The following is an 18,825-nucleotide window of genomic DNA, read 5'->3' on the forward strand; positions in this document are numbered from 1 at the left end:
TTGGCAGATGTCAAAACAAAATTAGACAGAAAAGAAAGCCTGACTTATGGTCACAGGTAAGGAGACACAGGTGAAGCTTCGTGAAGACCTAAGCGAAACGTGGTGTTTTATCATGGCAGCACACAGCTCCTCAGCCAAATGGTTAGATGGATCTCAGAAAAGAAAAGGGCCCTGCAGTGTCTTTTATAACTTTCGGGCATCAGATTTCAATAATCTTATTAACTGAGGAGACAGTATTAATGGGTTGCAAGAATTACATTAGGGAATCCGATGTACTCATACGCTGTTGTATATTAAAATAATTTTAGCAAAACTCCAATGGTGCCAATACAATATATATTTAAATATCAGCCTGAACATATGACATATATGGTAACAGATTATTTGAAGAGAAAATTACCTAAGCATTCATATAATTACCCCGTATAAAAGGATATATGAATGCCGGTCATAACAGTGAGTCGATATGAAAAGTCGAGTCCTCGGAAGTTTTTCTTAGTCTTCTGTTTACCCCGTTTGAACCTACGGTTTCCGGTCATCCTCCCACCCACTACCATCAGGCTCCCAAACGACTCGGAACACTCGCCCCCAACTGAATGACGTTTTGCTCCATTTTCATTACCCCCTAAATGCAGGTCACCCTCATGTCTCGCCGAAACTGGCTGGGCAGCTGCTCCTACGGCCTCTTTGCTTTCAAGCACACCCTTTTTTGATCTGTTTTCCACAAAGACATCAGGACAATTATCTGGAAACATAAGTAAGGTTATAACTACTGCTTTCATGCTTTAAACCTTCCATTTGCTTTGAAGAGCACATAGAAGATATGCGAACATTGTACATTAGCCTCGCAGTCCCTATAAAATGTAACTACGGCTTCCACAACATCAGCGACCACACACTCCTATTCATTCACCATGAGGGAGTTCAGGGTTGCAGGATTTAGCAAAAAAAGGGAAAAGGGGTCGGGGGGACATATACCTTTAAATTTAAATTTCATATTAAAAAATGAAAGCTATTTTTTAGGTATAAGTATGTGCTAGTGCAATTGTTAGGATGTACTTATAGGAAAAATATATATATATATTATATATATATTTTTTAAATCTGAAATTCCATTTTAACTGATTGTCCTATATTTTATCTGGCAACTCTACTCTAGCCCCTGACATTTCTTTATAACTAGGACCTAAAGTAAAACACATGTGAAAATTCAAAATATAGTGCTAATTTTTTTTTTATTTTAAAGATTAGAAAAGCTGGTTTCTCAAGTCTAAGAACCCTCCATCGCATCAAACACATACAAAAGGACATACAGAAATAATTTTGAGAAAAAAAGACATTCGGGAGAGAGGAGATTTAAAGTGGGCAGAAAGAGAACACCAACTGCTGTAGCCTGAATAATGCCACTGTCACCCCAAACACGCCTGTGCCTTAAGCCAGGAACCCGTCAGGGTTCCCCTATGTGGCCAAAGGGATTTTGCAGATGAGCTTGTGTAAAGGCCTTGAGATGGGAGATCACCTGAATTACCCGAATTGGCCCCAGGAATCATGCATCGCTATGGCCCTTATAGGAGAGACCCGGGAGGGGTCAGGGCCAGAGAAGAAAGCAATGTGGTGATAGATGCAGAGAGTGAAGATAGGACACCAAGGAACACAGCCAGTAAAAGAAAATAAAAGAACAGAAAAAAAGGCAAGGCAGCAGATGCCCCATCAGAGCCTTCAGAAGCAAAGAGCTCTGCGGACACCGGGACTTTAGCTCCTAAGACTCACACCTCAAGACCATAAGAGAATGCATTTGTGTTGCTTCAAGCTCTTCAACTTGTGGCAGTTTGTTACAGTCACTACCTTGGAAGCAATACGCAAACTGATACACAGTCTCGGCTCTCTCCCTCCTACAGCTTTCAAACCAAAGCAGTCCTGATCTCGAGGGAAAAATAACAGTTACTGCTAAATCAGTTTTAGAGTTTAGAGTTATATCTTTGGATGCTCCAGTTAGTAAGTTTTCTACTTAAAGTGAATTGAAGTTTATTCTTTACCAAGAAAGAAAGTCATTAGATTTGCAAATACATTCATAGATTCCTCAGGGTGAACTTAATAGCAGAGACTATTCATTTTAAAGGAACTTTATTCCCGTATCTCTCAAATATCATGTTCAGCCAGCACTCCAGTTAAATTAAGTCTTACTTAATCATTCTTCTGTATTACTCTGAGTTCATTTTTAAAATCTTGGTAGGGAGAGGGGTTTCAACCCTCAACTTTTTTTTTTAATAATATGTATGATTAAACAATTTAGAATCTCTAAAAAAAAAAGCAAAATAAGATACATTAACTTTTTTTACTTAGCCATTGCACTAGTCTTGCCCATAAAGAAGTACTTTCAAGCACTCCTTGAATGATAAACGGTTTGTCTACCGCACTTCGGAAATCAAGCACAAAAATAAATACATCTGGTAGCCTCTCCAGTCTGTTGCTAAGGGACAGCAAATTATGTGGCTTTAGAATTAGGAAACAAAGATAATTATGTAGAAAGCATGTTCTGAAAAGAAGAGAAACAGAAAACACCACTGGATTTTTTTATCACATACAGGGATTGTACACATTAAACACGGACACACAATGGGGGACAGAGACTAATGACAGGCAGGGTGACGGTCACCACGGGGAATGTTAAGAAAATCTTATCTCCTTTTCGAAATCCAAGCGCATAGTAGAGGCTTTGCTTTAACGTTTGAAAGACTACTTACTAGTTTAATTCTTAGCATGATAAAAGGATTTCTTAAAATAGCATAATCAAACGTCTTCGACACACTGATTGAAAGAAGTAAATAAGCGATTTGGCAACCAGAGGAAAGATCCATGTTTTGGCCATAGATATTTATCTAAAATTAAACTAGTCATTTTAAGATTATACAAATGTAGAATATAATGATCAGACTAAGGATTGGAAGGAAAATAATCATTTAATGGTAACCGTCCTTTATTGGTTTCCCTGTATTGTCTGTCTGCAAGTACTGGCTTGCCCAGGCCTCATGACTTCATATTTTATACACTCTCCGAAGAAAACCCATGCAAAAACCTTAAAAATGTCAGAGGAAAGGAGGAAAGAGGGAGGTAGACAGGGGCAAAAGGGGTCAAATATGAGGTGATGGAAGGAAATCTAACTATGGGAGGTGAACACAGAATGCAATATATGTGTGTGTGTATATACACAGTATGCATATGTGTGCATGTGTGTGTATGTGTATATATATGTATATGTGTGCGTGTATAGGTATACGCACACAACATATTATGGAAGCATACACTTGAAACTTGTTGGATTTTGTTGATCAATGTCATCTCAATAATTTTAATAATAAAACATAAAATGTTTTAAAAACTTAATAATGAAAAATTCTCATATGACCTTAGCTCACTTAGCACTAAATTATATTTCTATATATTTAATTAATTACTAAACATCCTCTCCTGAATGTTCATGAATACCTCCAACTCGATCCAAAACTAAACACCTTCACGGATCTGCTAATTTCTCCTTCATTTCCAATGAATGAGAACCTCCTTCACTCATGTACCCAGAGCACGAACTGGAAACAACCCTGGCAGCATTTCTCTTCAATATTTAACCAGCTGCTAATAATCAGCACCCCCCAACCCTGCTCTCCATCCTGATTCTACTACATACAAGTTTTCGTCACCTTCTTTGAAGGTTATCTCAAATCACTCTTTATTGTCCTTGCTAACCGTCGCACTGGCTTTTAATGCCAATCCAAATCACTTAGTAATTCTCCACCGGTGAAATGATACAACAGAAATGGTCCAATGTGTGACTTCTCTGTGCTAGGAAACCTATATGTCTGCCTGACCCCGAACGACTTTAACTTATCTTCATTTGATTTATTTTTCCTCAATCTATACTACTCCCGTGAAGCCTTCCTTACCCCTACAGGCGGATACACATTCTTTTCCTGCACTTCTATTGTACATAGTTTAAACCTCACATGTCAATCAGCACCCAGTTGCAAGCAACAAAAAATACTACAGCCATCACCATTTTAATATTGTGCTACATCTTGTCTTTTTATTTCAATTTGTAATCTTTATTTTATTAATCTTGTACTTGTCACTCCATCTGAACTTTCACCATTAGAAGTATTAGGACAGCTTTTTAAACCAACTTCGTATAATTGGCATTATGCAGAGTTCATAGTGGGTAATAGGGATCCTTGTACATATGCGAACTTATTTTTGAAGTTAATTATATGAAATAATTTAGGAAAAGATGCTTTTATATGGTTTATAACATGATTAGGCAGAAAGCAATAGACTGTTGGTAGCCTTAGGGTGAACTGGACACCCTAAAGAGTCATCCCACTAACATGCATGTATACATTACACAAATGGCAGCCCGCAGAACTTAGTACATTATGAACTTCTTTAACTGACCCCCAAAGTAAAAATAAAAGAAATTTTAGTTAAAAAGAAATAATACGACAAGCAAGGCACCGGAATTAGAGCAGGAACACTAAGGCAGTAAGCAAAGGGGAAAGGAAGAACCATTTCATTACTGTTTTCTGAAAACTAAGATGTAAAAAAGCAAACCTTGGGTTTAGTTCCCCAAATATTTAAGATAGAACAATTGCTAAATATGGAATATAAACGTATTATGCAGGAAATGTATATGAAATAAACAAAGGGATCACAAAAACGAGAAAGGTATAAAAGATTGTAAAAGGACCTGTGGAATGAAACTAAACAGATAGTATTCTGCCCAGACACACACTCAAAAAAATAATAAGGTTTAAAAACAAAAACTTAGAGAAGGTAGACACACTGAAAATACATGTGACTAGAAGTTATATTCGATTAACTTAAATGAACCACAGAGAGATTTAAATACAGAAAGAACCCGGAGATGTTGTAGGGCACAGAAGCTAGAATGAGAAGATGTGAAACTGGCTACCTGGAGCTCCTAAAAGAGAAAATAAAGACTGTGGGAGAGAAGCATCATTTTGAAGGTCATACCTTGTCCAGAGCTGAACGACGTGAATGCTCAAGTGGGTTGTCACTTCGGTGATGCACAACTTGTGTGGCTTACTTCCTACTTGTGCTCAGACAGTGGAACACTTTTAAGTTTTGCAGGTCAGCGTTTTCTCTTTCTGTTTTGACAATGCAATCCTTGGCAGTACAATTCCTAAAAAAATATATAAAAGGATAGTCTATTTGTTTCTGGTTACCTCTGTGTACGAGCAACTATAGATCATGTCTACACATAGTTATTAAGCCTGAGGGTTTCGTCTTATATTAAGCAGTATCTGTTCTCCGCTCATCCCTCTCTGTCTCTCAATTTGATTGTGTTTGTATGAAACAAGCACCTTGTGGGGGGACCTCATGACCCCTCGCATGCTGACTCACCCCGTGCTGGCCCCAAGTGCAAGGCAGAGAACTCGTAACAGAAGATGTGTCTAGAAGAGGTTTAAGCCAAATGTTTATCTTTTCGGGACTACTGCTTCTAATTGTGTTATCCTGTTATTTGGAGACAAAAGGCTTCAAATCTCTAAATTCTCCATCAGAGCAGATTGGAGGCCACAAACAGCTTCGGCAAAGCTTTTTCTCCATCTTGTGCAACTGGAAACAGCATGACCAGCCTATTTGCATTTCTCTTGTGTTTAAATTGGGAAGAAGCAACAAAAACATACAAATACTCTTAATTTACATGATCATTTCCATCTTCCATGATACAACTGACAAAAGTCAGCCAAATGTTTTGCTAAGGAGAACAATATTTTAAACACATTAGTTGTTTTCTCCAAATCACTGTATACATCCAGTGTAAATCCTAACAATACCTTTGGAAGACTTTTCCATAAAATATTTACAAAATTTAAATAAAGAAGTCAATATCTAAAAATAGTTTGAAAAATAGTTTGAAAAAGAATATATCAGAATGGCTAACCTTACCTGATACCAACATTTATTACAAAATGATTGGACTTAGCATTGTGTTATTGCCTCATGGATTTACCAATTAACATATGGATCACTACAGAAATTCAGAAAGAGATGAAAACATACTGTGAACACTGCTATGTAACAATTAATATTGGAAATCTCAGAAAAGATTATTTAGGAACAACTGCTTAGATATCCATGGAGAAATGAAAGTGAAATCAGGTCCTTACAATACACACAAAATTCAATTCCACACAAACTGAAAAGCTTAAAGCCAAAGTCAGGTGAAGGAATTATAGAACACCTTTCAAATCTCAGTTTTATAAAGATATAAACTGTTGCGAAAGCATGCAAGACGAATTAACTGAGAAGGTAAAATTAATAATTTTGCTTGTCTTGAAATTGGTACTTTCTGTTGACAGTCTGAAGCTAAAGCAGTATTTCACTTCTGTAGCTTCGGTAATTATGCTTTCTTTTTCTCTGTGTACTCACAACATAGGATTCGGGGTCTGGGACAAACGACTAAGATTGACTAAGTTCCAAGTGACAGATACTGCAAATCGACTTCCTCAACTCCTATTTCAACCTCCTTCCTTGCTTTGTTCTACTATAGCAGCTGGAAAGCAATCGCCTGAGTCTCTCTTTGAAACTAGGAGTGTTTGTGTTCACAGTTTTGGGTAGTGAGATGGCAAACATTCTTGGGGGATGTGTTTCCCTTATGGGAGGAAGGAGAGAAGAAAGGAAGGGAGGGAGAGAGGGAGGGAAAGAAGGAAGGAAGGAAGGGAGGGAGGGAGGGAGGGAGGGAGGGAGAAAGGGAGGAAGGAAGGAAACCATGAAAAAGGAAGAGAAAGAAAGAAAAATACATATTTTTTGCTGTTGTAGTCCTTCTCTGTCTGTTTCAATACCAAAAGTGGAACAGGCACTTTGTGACCTGCAAGTTCAATGCCTTAAACGAAGAGCTGTGGCACAGAGACGCGGCAGGAGCATCTGCAGGGACCACGCTCTGCACACGGAAGGCGCCCAACAGGCGTCCTGCCATGTAAACAAAACGCGCCTATTAATTGTTCTGTCGCCACTTAATTTTTTCATTGCCCAGAGCTTAATTGACATAGTTCATGGCAACGACGAGATAAAAATCACTGCAACTGATAATGTTTGGCTGTCTTTTACTATTTAAATAATAAGCAACCATGTCAGTTCATGAACAAGTGGATATGCTACACATAGAATGAATTATGAACATTAAAGCTATGTCATCAAGCTTCAATCAAAATCAGATTAAACCTTCACATTTAAAGAATAGCCTTTACTGTGCATTGTGAGTATGTCATGATGAAGAACATGCATTACTCATTGTAATCAGGATTATTATTCCTGATTATTAATCCTATATATTATTATATATGGGATTCATATTCTCAAACTAAAGTTTAATTTTTATCTACCTATTCACAGTTATTTTCCAATTGTTTTTAGTCAATAGTCATGCGAGTAGCTTTTCCTGTTAAAACACCCCCTCACCAACCTGTGGATTCAAAATCGGCATTATAAACGCGCTGTCTTAGCCTTAATTGTTTCCAAGGCCCCCGCAGGGCTTGCCTGCCTACCCCAGGTACTGGCGGGGTCAGCAGGGTTTTACCTAGGTGGCACTCAGGTGGGAGCCAGGAGCCAGATCGTGTTTTTCTGCTTCACTAGCCTCGGGATGGTTTTCCACGTTTGGTCAGCACTATGGCTGGCGGGCAGGTCGATGCCCAAGACCCCGGGACAGGAGCAGCCAGCTGCCTCACGGCTGAGTAACCTCTGGCTCTGCAGAAATGCTGCTTAAAGTCAGAATCTCGGAAAACATTGATCAGCTACAATTTCAAATCCCTGAGGATCTGAGAGAGTGAAGATCATGTTGACTATTTGAAACAGACTATGGCGAGACTATTTATACCATGGAAATAAGCCTATGATACGAATAAGGCTCCATATGATTTTTTTTTTCTTTTTGAGTGGGATAAGATTGTGAAACATTTACCTGACACCACTGATTCAAAACTATCACCGAAAAACCAAAAATGCAAAAAGCCAAGACTAATAACGTAACAGCAATAAAACTATGACTGAGTTCAGAATTGGGAAGGAAACGGCATGGCTTTTTTAACATCATTCATTTCTCTCTTTTCTCACTGGAATCTGGTACACATAGATACAAACAAACAGGAACCAAAAAAATGCTATTTTTCTATCGTTTGCTAAAAACAAATGACGTGTTTGTATTAACTCATGAAAGTAAAAGTCCAAATCTATTACCTGTTCACCATTTCTACAACTATATCCTGAATTATGATTTAGATTTTCTATTAACACTCTACTGCAGAAATCAAGTTTTTTTTTTCCATTTCTATCTCTGTCAGTCTCACAGTTGTTAAAAATCAAATGTCCTTGAACAGACAACCCCATAGATTTCTTTCGACCTCTTTACCTGCTTCTCTGGATTAATAATCCCTATTCTCCTCCACAACAATTTCCCTGTCATTCCTGAGGTTTAGTCATCAGAAACACTGAATCGAGCACTACTTTCGGTAAAGAACATTTTGTGATGGATACTGGAAACAAAGAGTGGTGGCATAGAGATGATGGATTTCTGAGATGTTATAATGAAATAAAGAAGTTTACTGAAACGGAATCTGACTCCATTTTTAATATTTGACTGTGCACAGATCTCAGGCCTCAACACTTCTGCTGCTTTCCCCTCCTCCCAAATCAGGGCAAGCTCACATGATACCAGCAGAAAGTCTAGACCATGCAAGTGCCAGCTTGCGTGTGGGGACCATCGCCCCAGGCCTACCTTCCACCGACCATCAAACCCCAAAGCTCCCCTCCCTTCTCTCTGAAGCCATTTTTTCTTTCACCTGTTTGGGACCTTACCTTGCTCTCTCTAAAAATTCTCATTATGCAAATGAGAAATATCTTCATATTTTGTTGATATATATATAGTACCATCGGCTAAAATCTCTGAACCATATTTGGAGGAGCAAGGTCTATCATGTCTCAATGAAATGATCAAAATATTTACAGAGGCCATATGGGCTGTATCTAATCCAATAATGGGGGAAAAAATAGGGGAACATCCATAAGCAAATGCTGACTAGACTGGGATTCATTTATAGGGAATTTAACAATTCATGGGAGAATGCTAATATTATAATATATTCACATCTTTGGTACGGTGTAAGTTATGCCTTGCTTTTAATGATTATATTATTTTAATCCTGTGCCTAGATTCTAATAGTAGGGAATGATACAATAAAAATAACTGTACAATCGCTAACTGCAACATGCTTCTGTCTGCCTTGTTTCAGTATTCTGTGTTCTAGTATCTAGAACAGTGATTCATAATAAATGATCCAAAAAAAAAGGAAAGAAACTTAGCAGAATGTACACAGTACAATATTGCCATAAATAGTTTATGCTTATTTAGAATGACAAAGGCTACCCTTTGGCTGAAGATAGAGGTGAAAAAAGAAAAGTGACAAGATTGTGTCAGAGAAGAAGAAGCCTTCGAGCTAGGGCTTGAGAGTGTTCAAGAATTACAATAGCGAGCTCGGCAGAAAATGTAGTTGGGCCCAGAAAATAACATTTTAAACATGTGCGTTTCAAACAATAATTAAGAGCCGAGAAGTCAAACCTGGTAAAGAGAAACTGTAGGTATAGGCAACTACTTGAATGAATCTTACAAATGTTACATTTAGAGAAAATACGCAGATATATAAAAAAAAAGTATACACAATGATTCCAGCATAAAATTCAAAACAGGCTTTTATCAGTCTGGATGCCAGTTGCCTATGGTGGGGGCAGTCTGATGACTGGGTCATAAAAATTGTTTCTGGAGTGTTCCCGATGTTTCTTATTTTGGATGCTGATCAAACAAGTATATATCAATTATGAAAATGTATTTATCTATATACATTATGATTTACATAGTTTTCTAAATGGGTACTGTACTTTAAGGAGGTTTACTTTCGAAATTACAACCCAACCCAACCGTTATACGAGCGGCTATGTTTGGTTAAAGACTGAATTAATATTGAATAACGGGGTGATATGCACTTGGAAGCTGGAGTGGCACGGTGACAAGCCATAAAAACAGGTGATAAGAAATTTCGGTGTGCCCAAAATTACACACAAAAATATAAGGACTGGTGTAAACACGATTTAGTTTTACGAAAAGGAACCTGCCATTAACACGATGGCAGGCAGGCAGGGAGTGGGCGATGGTATGGGCAGGCGTGGGGACAGCGGGTAAAACCAACCAGACGGCGGTTTACGCGGCGACGCATCCGCAGGAGAGCCACAGGACCGACATCTTCACACACCAGGCCCGTTGTGGACTAACATATCTTGCAACAATAGCGTTAAGCTCAAAAGAAAGTGTGATCTGAAGCTACTAAACCTTCCAGCTAATGCGACCGAAGATGCTAATTATCAGGCATTGGAGGTTTTAAGAGTTGAAATGAGACTGTCAGGGCATGCTTGAATTCTGCTTTCCCCCATAATTTAGGAAACTAAGAAAAATTGAAAGTGCTCTATCTTTGGAAAAAGTTCAATTAAATCTATGTTTCGGTGCCTTTTGGGGAAAGTCAGCCATTCATTGTATGGTGCTTGGACTCTATTTCAAAGTGGCCCAAAGGTGTTATAAAAAGTGGTAATTAGGTTTATCAAACTGATTTGTATAGACTTTTGCCTGAAGCTATGGCTTATTCGTTTCAATAAACTCAGTGATAACAGGCTTAAGCCTTACTTATTTTTCTGAAGGAAAGTCTCTTGACCGTAATATAGTCTGGCGTGAAAGGAGGCATATTCTTCAGCCCTTGCCCATTCAAAGTATAGAAATGTGCAATTTGAGCTGGCAATTGTGCTTCAACTTGGCACCCAACACAGGAGTGCCGTCTCCTCGGTGCTGGGAGCGGAGGGAACAGTTCACATGACCACAGCAGGCTGCATGATGGCTTTAAAGCTCTTACGCTAAATAGTAGTATTGCTACTTGAGTACGTATTTTCAGTTCTCGAAAATATTTGAGCACTATTTTAGAGCCAGTATTGTGCATTATTTTGTTCTGCATGCTTTGCCACCTGTAATAGAGAAGTCTGCACGAGGAGATTGGAGCATGGGTCTCTCTCGCAAATCCCACGAATCCGACCCAGCTATGTGCCTTGGCACTCATCTTCCTTTTTTTTTTTTTAAATTTTCCTGTTAAAGTGAAACGTGTCCCTTTTTCCTACCTACCAGATATCTGCATATGTTCTGGTTCCTATAGAGACCTGTCTTTATTGGGCATCATTTTCGGTTATGTAGCCTATTCTACTTTTATATCTAAATTTATTTTAAAATACATAAAAATATTAAACTAATTCAGAAATGACATGATAAAAAATTATTATAGAAATAGAAATCCATGTCTTCAGAATCACTACTCTGTCTAAATAAAGCACAGATAGGAAGAAATGCTTAAAGGTCTTATAAATGTATATTTTACAAAAAGCCTTATTATTAATTTCCTATGAGACTACATTAGTGACTCTGAAATTAAAAAAAAAAAAAGAAAAAAGAAAAGAAAAGAAAGCTTCCATCACACTTATCTATTTAACAGAAGAGGAATTCTACTAATAGGAATGAATCAGGCACTTACTAAAGTTTTGCTTCATAAATTATTTATCGGCTATATATCAGGGAAAGCCCCCGAAATAAGGCCAGAATTTCTCTGTAAAAATCATAGCAAACAATTAATCAGTGGAAGACTTTCTATATATTTCTATACCTCTTTCTACATATGTGTTGCTGATGTTTTCCTAAAATAGCCCCAAGACTTTTGGATCACAGCATGGTGAGTGTACCCTGAGTTCAAATAACCAAGCAAAAGTAACTGTCGAGTTATGGGGACACACTGCCTACAAGAGGATATGACCAGAGAGTGGGCGCTCTTGGATTATTAGCGTGGAAAAGTTCCCTGAGATCACCTATCACCCTTTCCACTGTCCCCACGCCCATCACATGCATGCGAGACCTGCTATCAAGACAAAGGGACATACTTAGATGGGTTAATTGTGTCACTAAATCTATTGCTTATAGAAAAAGAAAAAAAAAAACAGTGGCTGAGAGAGACTCATTCAACAGACTCTATCGATGGGTTCTAACTGTTTCAGAAAATTGTGACGTGTCTTACTCCTTTATTCTTTGAATTTCGTTAATAAAAAAAATATCTAACTTTTCTAACATCGCAATCTGGGAATAGAAGTCATTGACAAACACCATGGAAGAAAAATTTGAAATATAAGGGAAAGGTCACCAAACAATGATTTTAATTTAGTTCTTTTACACTGGCATGCTTGACTGAAAGGTTATAAAAATCTCTTACCAGCTCAGCTTCACTACTGAGCTCTACATTCAAAATGAGAAGAAAATTAGGCCAAGCTATTTTTACATGAATATTTTATATGAATATTACATGACTATTTTTGAAATGCATATACATGCATGTAAATATACACACACACACATACACACACATATGTGATAACAGTTAAAATTTCTTTATAGGTTATATATTATTTTTGAGCAAATGCTCTTTCCATACCTACAGAGTATATGAATATCAAGTGCTAATTCATTTATTCACCAAAACAGGTGACAGATTAAAAATATAAATGGGATAAAATTGTTATATTAGTCATGCTAGTTAACTCCATCTACTATAAGATGGAGTCGAAATGTCTCATTGTGTTAACAAATTATAAAATTATTTCTTACAACACCGTCTGCTTATAGTGTTCAATGGGAAACATTCTATCCGATTTTTTAAGGTGGAGGGAGAGCCCTCATTGATTAATGTGCTCCTTTAGGTCTTTCCATTTGTATCTCGTGTTTATAAAAAACAAGGATAATACGCAAACATAAAGAAAACTTGAGGCCCTTTCTTGCTTATTGAAATGAACTGTCGTGTGACGATAATTTTATCAATCATTTGTTCCATACTGATGCCTAAATACGTTTCTGCTTCTAAAGCCAAAAAAGTCAGATTGCATATTTATTAGCATACTGTGCCTCTGCTTCACGAGAATAAATTCACTCTAATATTATAAATTAACTGGAAGAAAATAGCTTGCTCATGGGTTGAAACTTTTAAAATAGTGATTTTAGGATTAATACACAGGGTGGAATGAAAACATCATATTTTTAACTGGAATCCTTAAATGAGGGACTATCAAAGAAAAATCAGGCAATTACCAAGCAACAGCGAAAAATTCAAAGATGTCTTCTTTCAGTTATAACTCACAGCTGCTCTAGCATATCCTGAGAAATAAACGGGCCCGATCACAAACCTGGCACAAAGAATAATGTTTGTGAGTTATCATTAATGTATCTCACAGGAGCTGATGTTCTCAGCTTTAGGACCAGTAACCTGCAGGTGAAGAGAATATTCTCCACTTAAGATGTAGTTCATAATTTAGAATTGATTAACACTTAACATGCTAATAATTTGGTTAGTGTAGTTTTTGAAGTCTGGGAACATTCTTCAGGAAATAAGAGAACAAATTAAAAAACAAGGTATGCATTTTATTCATGCTATTCTCAAAACTAATTTTCATACTACCAATGTAAAATGATCATTTGAGAACAAATAGTTCTTATCCAAATGTAGTCCCTTATCTCTGGAGTTGATAAATTTTAAAACCATGCCAAATCTTAATGATGCAATACACAATTCTTCATTTAAGCTATCTTTTTTCACTGGGACAAAAATATATGTGTAAATGGAATTGCTATTTAAGAAATATACTTGTGAACTACTGAGACTCAAATTTCAAAAGTTAAATGTTATGCATTAATTACCCTGTAGTGAAGTATACCTGAGAATATTTCTGTTGGATAAAATCAATAACATTGTAAGGGGTGGATACTACTTATTTAATTCTCAGTTAGGATCAATCGAATGCTTTTGAACAAGATGTTATATCTTTATGGGTGAAAAGAATGCTCAGAAGCAATCAAACTTTTTAGCAGATAATATGAATTGTCTTCAAATATCTATTCTCCACATTTTTATTTTAGTAATAGAAACTACCACCATGATTTTTAGGGGCACCCGTGGCCAAACAGCAAACCTTGAATCTCGATGTAACTGTGTAACTGATTTCTCTCAAATAAAATGTAAACAGAAGTGCTATGTATGACTTCGGTGTAATGTTTTCAAAGTAAAGTTATTCACTTTTCACTCCTTTTCTCCCAACCCTCTATCTGGAACCAGATGTGATGGTGGGGAACACTTTTGACAGCGTGGGTGAAGTCCATACCCTGTAAGAACTGCAGAGCAAAGAGACAGAGAAACCCAATCCAGTGTCTGTCAACAAGAACATCTCCAAATGTCCTACAAGTTTCACTCTTTGCAGTCCTAGCTCTCACCTCCGCATCTTCCACTCCTTCCTTTTTAATAAGTGAGCATCACTAGCACCTAAGAAAACTTCCAGTAAAACATGACTCATATAAGAGGGGTAGGTATGCAACCAGCTGAGAGGGCAAAATCAGAATACTCAAGTACAAGGAGAGAAAAAAAATTGCAACTCACAAGAAGATAAGCAGTTCTGTGATAATTAGTCATGACATAATCAGTTGAATATTGTATATATCTGAAGTTTCAATAAAAGGATTGATTATACATGGTATTTCAACTAGCGTTCCTTCCCTATGAGATTCTTTGATAGTCTTAATGAATTCATATCAGTGGTTATATGTTCATGCTTACACAGTAATTGATAATTTTCAACACAAAATGTTTCACGTTCCTGGAGGATGAATCACTTTATATCCTACTTTCAGTTATATGTTAAGTTACTAAGTTTGGTCTCCATTATGCCATAGAGAAAATTTATCCCTCAATTTTTAATTGAAGAGTGTGCTTGAAGCATTGAGCCTTTTTATGAAAAACTTATGAATATCCTATTTTAAAAGTAATTGTGATTGATTCAAATCGTGTGGCTTCTCTGAAATTCTGTTTTCATGTTACAGTGACAGGAATGAGACTTTCATTTTCTCTTCTGAATTGAGAAATAATTGAGGACATTCTTGAAAAGGAGTCAAGTACTTGTTTTCTCTGAATAATCTTGCAATTTTGTTTTTGAGTGTGGCGTTATGGATGATGTGTTTAATGATGATGGGCAAATTAAATTTAAGCCAGAAATGTAAGAAGGGTTTGTAGATAAAAGAAACAGAGTGGGTAAAAGCAGATAGAGCTAATTAATGTGGATCCATTCCAATGGAAAACTGTAGTTTTGGCTGTTATAAAAAAAATATATATATATATATGATTTTGAACTCAAAAACTCAAACGACAGAGATGAACCAAGATACTAAAGTAAATAGCAGTTATAAACATAGGGGCATGTTGAGCTGAATAACCAAATAAAATAATATATATTTTTAAAAAATTGATGTTAGGTTCCATTTTATAAGGGAGATATAGGCTTAGGGTATGACTTTATTATTACTGAAATAAATAGACTTGTACATTAAAAACAGTAGCATGGAAAAATACCTAAATATAATTTCCTCACTGTTAGCAAATAATATGCATAGTATATAATTATTTCAAAAACTACCCTAAACAATAAATAGATAAGATCTTTTAAAGATGATTCCCCACATCCTTATGCAAGAAATGAAACTGTTCATATTTCCAAAGTACAGATGAGAGAGAGAGACAGATAGACAGACAGATAGAGACCAAGAACAAGACAGAGACAGACAGGCAGACTCGGTATATATCTATGCTTTTTTTCTGCTTGTTCTTTGTGAAGTTGGGTGTAATACTTCATTTCAGAGACTATGGTGGACTCGATCATTCAGTACAAGACAGTAATTGGGAAATTGATTTGTTAAAATCCTTGAATTACTTAGTTTTCAGATAGTGCTCAGTCCACCGGACACAGAAAGATAATTCAAACTGTGTGAGTAACGCCGCAGTGACTCTAGAAGCTGGCTGGACGTTGATTTCTTCAGCATTATCAAATTATTAATATTTATCAGCTCTCATCCTGTATTTCATTTTAATTCATGTAGTCCTTATCACAACAGCACAAATTTTTACATTTTCTCCTCCCCAAGCTTATGTGCTTATCCCATTTGTCGAACTTCAGATGAAAAAATAATCTTACAGAGCACATAGTGAAGGGGACAAAAATGGCTGAACTTTACAGATAAATGGTCGAGCATTTATTTGAATTAAACATTTAAATGTGCCTAATTAACTCATTAACCTTTACATTAAAAATTCTATTTCGCACTGTGTACTACAGCAGAGTTCAGCTGTGGTTCAGGTGTTACTTAATTAAATCTAAGGCCAAGTTATTTGTTCAAGGTTCTCTATGAATTCATTTATTAGGAGACCATAAACATTCAGAACACTGTCCAGATATATTTTACTATTATTTTATTATTAAATAAGTTCCACTCTCACTATTAAAGGCATAACCAACACAATAATTGCAATGGTCAACCTTTGAAATAGTCTCCACTATATTTAGAAATCTTTTTAAAAATTATACTATATATTAGGTGGTAGGCATAACGAGATTTTTTTTTTTAATTTGATGGCAGTGTGGTATGTTAGAATTCAATAATAAAGGAATCATCAAAGAAAAATGGTCTGTAAAAGGTATTTAACAAACAAAGAAATTAGAAAGGAGAAACTAATAAAAATAAATCAGTAACTAAACAGGCCTTAGTGCATGGTAAGAGAATGAAAAATAAAGTGATTATTCTCATTTTTACAACGGATCAAGGAAACGCTCAGTTAAAAAAGATTCATAAGTTTGCAGGGGGAAAAAAAGAGGCAATAAATGGTCAGGTAAATCAGGAAACAAAATAAACAAAATGGACTAGCAAACTGGAGGGATGAATATACATAAAGAACCACTATGGAATATACAAACTGAGAAAAATGGCCTTGGCACAGAGAAGAGAAAAATTTTACTCTGGCATAAGAATAAAAGATTGAATGAGGAAAGATACACAGAAGACATTTTTAGCTGTAAATAAGATAAGCTGAGGGATTTATGTTCTATGACATCAACCTTTTGAGTATAATAAAAGTGCTAAGAAGAAAAAAGGCAGAATTAGCCTAGAAGCTCAAGGAGCATGAAATTGATTTGAAAAGCTTTTCTTTGGGATATAAGAAAAAGTCAGTATAAAATTAATTTTAAAATACTAAAGAAAAAAAGATATATTTGATTAATCTGTTAAATTCAGGAAAGAGGATTTTATAATTATTTCACTACAGCCATGTTCAGCAGTTGAACATGAAATTTTGGAATAGTGAGGATCCAGATGTGATCATTTTCCAACTAGTGGTATTAAACAATCTAGAAAAAATATTATAGCATGAAAATAACCTGTTTGCTTTGTCCTCCGGTGTTTTTTGTCGCGCTGTCTGGCCATGGCTCTCTCTGCATGCATGCTACTTCAAGTCTATCGAGCTTCTTGGATATGTAGATAAATATTTTTCAGTAAAATTGAGGTTGTTTTTGGCCACATTTTTTCAGATATTGCCCAAAGTACAAGAGAGAAAATGCTTGGTGCTTGACCTACTTTTTTCCTTTAGGTTTTTGGCGATATTCATTGTGAAATTTAAATTTAAATTTACATTCACATGCACAAAAACCACCAGAACAATTCTGTTCTTACAGTATATGAACTTTCCTCGGAGAGTGAAAATAAAAGAGCAAAAACGAAAGCAACCCAGCTAAAGGCTATGACGACACTCCAAAACTCCATTTAAGAAAAAGGGAAGAATTGGAATTTTTGGCCTTTAACGGGAACTGTCTTAAAGCACAACACCCCCCCCCCCACACACACACACTACACTGAGAAAAATATTTCAATAACTGCATATTGGTTTATTATTGATATTTTCAACATTATTTTTTTCATAAGTGAAAGCTAGATTAGAATTACAAAGATCAAGTAAGTTTAAACTATAAACATATATTCCCATGCCTGTAATTATGATGAAAATGATGCTTGATAGCTGGAAGCCTTGGAATAAGTTCATTCTCACCTTCCTTATTAACAAGATGTGGATGGCAATGCCTATTCTAAGATATTTGGTAAAGGTTCGTTTTAAATAGCACCTACAAATACATTGTTAACCATATAGAAATTTGGATATTTTTCTGGCTTTCCATTATTTCTGCAACAATGATTTAGTAGCCACACACTGTGTGATGCATTATGTCTGGTTCTAATCCCACGCTCTGCACACGGTAGATGTTTAGAAAGTGTTAACTTAGTTCGTGTCTGCTGGCACCTGCTCTATTCAAAAAGCAGCAGGTGAACAAGCAAAGTTCCTTGCCCAAATATATTAATTTTTAAAATGATATCTTAGAATTTGAAAAGAATCTAATGAAACACATCCATCCATCTTACCATTAGGCCAATGTAACCCATGCTTATGATCATGAGACAGACAAGGGGAGAAATGAGATTAGGTTGAAGTTCTCCAAATTGTCTAGTCAAATTCTCTTTCATATTGTATCATTGCATACAAATGTGGATTACTTGATAGTTGAAGTAGTTAAATTGCTGGTAGTTATGTTTGCTTGTTTTGTTGTTGTTGTTGTGTGTTTGTTTATAAATTAACTTCAAAGAAAGGTCAGTCTTAACCCATTGGAGACTAAAAGAGTTTTGTTGCAAAATTGTTTAGGTGTTTAGCATACTTTATATAGACTAGGACCACAGGTATTTGACAGTGAACAAATTGTACAAACCGAAGTTGAACAGGAACTGTGTAAATGAAGAAACAGGGCCTTGATTGTTGGAAACAAGACAGTAGACGG

The 18,825-nt window shown here is 36.2% G+C and overlaps 1 long non-coding RNA gene across 2 annotated transcripts in view; it reads right to left on the reverse strand.

The window, feature by feature from the left end:
* LOC107498966 overlaps positions 1-18,825 on the reverse strand; it is a 501,046-nt gene that overhangs the window by 119,552 nt on the left and 362,669 nt on the right. The window contains exon 6 of one of the 2 annotated variants that reach the window (XR_004955409.1): positions 5,026-5,194. This is a non-coding gene — a long non-coding RNA (uncharacterized LOC107498966). Of the gene's footprint in view, positions 1-4,967; positions 5,195-18,825 lie in introns of those variants that run through there. The other variant, XR_004955410.1, reaches the window with a different exon arrangement.

Source organism: Rousettus aegyptiacus, unplaced genomic scaffold, assembly GCF_014176215.1.
Source record: "Rousettus aegyptiacus isolate mRouAeg1 unplaced genomic scaffold, mRouAeg1.p scaffold_m13_p_18, whole genome shotgun sequence".
NCBI lineage: Eukaryota > Metazoa > Chordata > Mammalia > Chiroptera > Pteropodidae > Rousettus > Rousettus aegyptiacus.